The sequence below is a fragment of the Mustela putorius genome, unplaced genomic scaffold (genome assembly GCF_011764305.1).
Source record: "Mustela putorius furo isolate JIRA1106 unplaced genomic scaffold, ASM1176430v1.1 tig00000430_pilon_pilon_pilon, whole genome shotgun sequence".
NCBI classification, from domain to species: domain Eukaryota; kingdom Metazoa; phylum Chordata; class Mammalia; order Carnivora; family Mustelidae; genus Mustela; species Mustela putorius.
Genome location: NW_025421377.1, coordinates 9,429,920 through 9,434,966, shown reverse-complemented (window position 1 = coordinate 9,434,966; position 5,047 = coordinate 9,429,920). Strand labels below are relative to the sequence as shown.

At 42.5% G+C, this 5,047-nt stretch overlaps 1 pseudogene; it reads left to right on the top strand.

Annotated features, from left to right (window-relative positions):
- Positions 1-2,194: 2,194 nt before the first annotated feature.
- LOC101676995 lies at positions 2,195-2,956 on the top strand (annotated as a pseudogene).
- Positions 2,957-5,047: the final 2,091 nt, after the last annotated feature.

Sequence of the window (5,047 nt, the reverse complement as noted above, 5' to 3'; positions counted from 1 at the left end):
AAAATAAATGACTAGGGTTGCCTGGATGGGACAGTTAGTTAAGTGTCCAGTGCTTGGCTTCAGTTCAGGTCGTGATCTCGAGGTTGTGAGATCCAGCCCGGAGTGGGGCTCCGTGCTCAGCAGGGAGTCTGCTTGAAATTCTCTCTCTGTCCACCCCCCCACACATGTATGTGCATACTCTCTCTGTAAAACAAATAAATCTTAAAAGAAAAAGAAATGATTACTGATTAGTTGGACAACCCAGAAATACTGAGGTTCTGTTTCGAGCTTATATGTAAGCTAGGGAAGAGCTGTTTGAGATAGGAAACAAGATGAGACAAGCTGACAAATTTGAGACTAAAAGATCTTGCAGTTCTTTACGTGGCCAGATAGGACATTTTGTTCTGAAACTCTCATCCACAAAAATACCTAAGTTTGAGAAAGCATTATGTGGACTCTACAGGTACAGATATAGTGTATTTGTGTGTGTGTGTGTGTGTGTGTGTGCGTGTGTGTGTGCATGCGCGCGCAGGAGAGAGACTGAGAGAGAGAAGTGGGGAGGGAAGCATAGGGGTTAATAGAAAGAATACGTTTTATTTTCAATTCAACAAAGAGTATTCATGTTGTATCTGATTACTAGTTACACCATTTGGAAAGGCTCGGGAATGTTTTCTTTAATCATTTTGAAATTTCCTATGAGAAACTGCCTTTTTGGTAAGGCTCCAATTATCAACCATTCCCAGAAGTGGATTTCTATATTTAATAGGCCAACACATTCCTCTAGTATTAAATTCTTCATCTGGAAATTGGTAGCCTTGCTTGAGTTCCCCAAGGCTCAATGAGCCCATTGTTTGCAGTGACTATCACTCTCATCAAATTTGAACATTCTTGCTCAACTCTAATGTCCAAACACTTCTTTGAAATCTTTTTTCAAGATCTCTACTTTTGGCTTTGTAAAAGAACTTGGGTTTGACTAATATGCTCCCCAGTTTGTCCAAGGTTATGAGCAAGGTTAACTGAAGTGAAGCAGAAACAATAGTTATTAACAAACTGGGGTATGATGAGCAACTCTTTGAACAGACAGACACACATATACACACAGATATACACACAGATACAGCATAATTATGAAGACTGCTTAGGAGGAAAATGTCTGGTGGTGGCATAAATGGCTTCGGGGCCTAAACTTTTACTCCCGGAAACTTCAGGACAAATTTTACATTACCTACGTGAGTTACCAAAGACACAGAGCTTCAACTCTGTTCTATAGGGAATTAAACTATGAAATAAGATTCTTAAAAATAAGAAGACATTAGCCATCTTACTAGATATTTGACATAATTTATCGCCTGAAGACACTGCGACTTTGGTCTTATATCAGAGCAAAATTCATGGAGTGACTCGGTTGTTCTCAGCATGAAGGAGAACAGACACATTTTCAAAAGAAGCAATTGACTTGTTAAAGGTTTGACATATCACAAACATTTTGATTTTGTGATCAGACTGGGTGGTGATTTACTTATCCTTGACTTTACTGTCAGGTAATTTATAAGTTCACTTCTCAGATAAGAACTGTGGGAAATCTTAGGAGGAATTAATAGGGCAAAGAGGAGGGAAACACATAGCTATAATAAAGCTATGGAAGTGGCTAAAGTGACAAGAAAAACAAATGGAAATCATTTGATTTGTACTGCACCTGTGAGAGAAGAAATTATGGCTCCTTTTTGCATCTGAATCTCACAGGTCTATTTTGAGAGTTGAGAGATCTGTGTAAAGTACCTTGTTCACTCTTCTAAAACATCCTTTACTTTAAGAGAATGCAACTGTGAAATTTATAGAAATTCTTTCTGAAGCTAAGAAAAAAGTTCAAATTCCTTCGCTTTTGATTATTTCACTGAACTCTTCTAGAATCTAGAGACACAGTGTGGTGTGGGATTAAGATGTGCCAATTCAGGGGCAGGGCAGGCTCATCTAGGGACGCCCAGGCTGCAGAGGGCCTTGTGTCACAAGAGCAGGCGCCAAACCGCCCAGTCCTCTGGTGTAGGGCTGCACACAGGCCGGAAGCCCTTCTTCGTTTGATGTGGTGGATACCCCAGTCCCTGGCAGTCTCCGAGGCTCACAGAGAGCCTCTGCAGAGCCCCACCATGCGCAGGCGGGGTAGCCACTGCCGTGGGTGTGGATGTGCCTGATGAGATGAAGAGCTGAATCCCTGGCCTGTGGCTCCTTCAGTCCCATCACCAACACGCACCTGCGCTTGTTGGAAGCAGCCAGAGACCACCTACATCAAATAGGAATGTACTAGGTGATCCGCGGAATCATCTCTCCTCTCAACAACTACAGGAAGAAAGACCTCACAGCTGCCCACCACCAGGTGGCCATGGCCTGGCTGGCCCCAAAGACGTCCGACCAGATCCAGGGAGACCCCTGGGAGAGTGAGTGAGCAGTTGCAGTGGATGAAGACAGGGAAGGTGCTAAGGCATCGTCACAGAAAACTGCTTAGATCTCTGCCCCAGACAGAGGGCCTGGAACATGGCAGGGCTCACTCTACAGCCCCCACAGCTGGGCCTAAGCTGAAGCCCTTCTACAGGGCAGATGTCCTAAAGACCTTCCAGAACCCAACCTCTGGAAAGACGCACACATCCAGGAGATAGTGGAGAAGTTTGGTGTGGCATGTGTGATCTAGACAGGTCACAAGGCAAAGGAATACCTCTCGGGCTCACCCGTCCTGCCCAGGTACCCACACAACATTCACCTGGCCAGGGAGCCCGTGCAGAGTGAGCTCAGCTCTGCATACATCAGGCGGGCCTTGAGCCAGGGGCATAGCGTGAGGAACCTGCTCCCAGATGCTGTCATCACCTACATCAAGGACCATAACTTCTACACCAGGGACAGTTCATGGAAAGGCAGGGGCACCCAGACAAATGAAAGAAAGACAAGCTGGAGAGAACCAGCCACTCCTCCACAGAGTTCCTCCTGAGGAAACAGCAGTTAAGGTCTTAGGCTTTCTTTTTTTTATTTAGGCAATGAGTTTATTTCAGAGAGGACTTCTGTCCGAGGAAGAGATACTTTCTTTTGGAAAGAGAAGAAAGCACCTACATCTCAAGAATGGACATTTACCAAAGAAGTTAAAATGGCATGAGAGGTCACCAGGACTAGACCACAGCTCTCAGAACCTCTCCCTGCAGAGGCCGCCTTATTCAGTAAATGGTGACTCTGGCACCAGCACTGAAGGCAGTTCTGCGCAAGGCACAGCCTCTGAGGGTCAGATCAGAAATGCCCACATTCGTTTTTTAACTAGGACCAGGTGCCACATGCTGGTCTTGATTGGAGAAATTTGACAGGAAGCTAATTACCAAACAGTGGGCTATATCAACACCTTGTTCCAACAAAATAATACTAATTGAGCAGTCAAAAATTTGGAAGCAGGTCTTTGCCAATTTACATTGAATCTTCCCTCAAGAACCACCTTCTGTCTACCTAAGTTGTATATACAATTTAAAATAAAATCTTAAAAAAAAATAAAATAAAATCTTTTTAAGAAGTGACCCTCAAACAATATTTTTGATATGGCAGATATTTTTAACCTGACTTTTTTTTTTTTAACCTGACTTTTTTTAAATGCCAGGGTGCCTGATTTCCAGGTTTCTAAAAAGGAACTGAGGTAAAACAGATGCCTTGACTATTTTAGAGGCTCTTTTTTAATGTTTTATGACTGCCTGCTGGTTTGAATATTGGCAAAGAGATAAATAATAAATTAACATAAAAAATTTTTAAGAAAACTTTTTAAATTTTTTAAAAGATACGCCAGGTCATACATTGCCATAATTATTAAATCCTTGGTTATACAGCACTTGTGTCCAAGAAACAGGGTCCCTGTATTAATCTCATTTTGTTCATCTTCTCAGGGCAATGTGTTATTGCTCTTGCTTCCTGGAAGATTCTAAGGGCCAAGTACTTGGCGGAAGGATCCAATTAGGACAATGGCAGAGGGACCACTACTGATGGCTCTTGGCCAGAACTGTTGAGGTCTCACCCGAATCCAACCACTTCAAAGTGTAGTATTATTGGTTTCTAAAACAAGAGGCGCCTGGGTGGCTCAGTCAGCTGAGTGAAGGACTCTTGACTTTGACTCATGTCATGATCTCAGGGTTGTCAGATTGAGCCCCATGTCTGGCTTGGGCTGGGCATGGAGACTGCTTAAGATTCTCTCTCTCCCTCTCCCTCTGTCACTCCCTCCAACCCGCCACCCCCCACTTGCATGTGCACCCATGCTCAGGCATATATGGGCACTCTCTCTCATTCTCTCTCTCCCTCTCACTCTCTCTCTCTCTTAAAGAAAAAAAAAAAGAGGCTATTAGATTGGGGTGGGTCTAATGCCTTGATAACCTATGTAAGGAAACCAAAACATGAGGGGAATCAATGCTCTTAAATCCAATGAAGAGAAACTTAAGAACAACCAAACACAAACAGCCAGCTAGACTTTCCCAAATAAGGCAATTGCTTAAAATACAACCAAATAATTTCTTTGCCCTGCTGCCACATCTTCTCTATTTAAAAAAAAGAAAACTCTTCCCTGGTGGAGCACTCCTAACTCCTTTAGGTCTGTCATTGCCCAATTCATGGTTGAAAATTTTAATGTACCTGAGTTCAGAATATCGAACTGGTTACTCTCATTTTAATCTACACATAACAGTGGTGATTCATCTGATATTTAATTTGATATTACTCAATAACAGTGATATACTAAATTCATTCATTTAACATGTATTTCTTAAATACTATATGCCAGTAACCATATTGAGCATCCAGAAATCCAAACATGCACAGGACAAAGTATCTGACTACAGAGCTGAGACTCATGAAAAAGACAAACATGAAAGTTAATAAATACAACACCTGAAAGGCCAAAGAGAGAAACACAGTAGTGTAGGAACCCAGGTAATGTCAATTACCATGATTTCATTCTTATGTCCTTCTACAACCCATTCCCTAGCACAGTACTAGGTATATACAGACATTTGATAAATATGTGTTTGGATTGGATGGATGGGTGAGTGAACGGATGAAT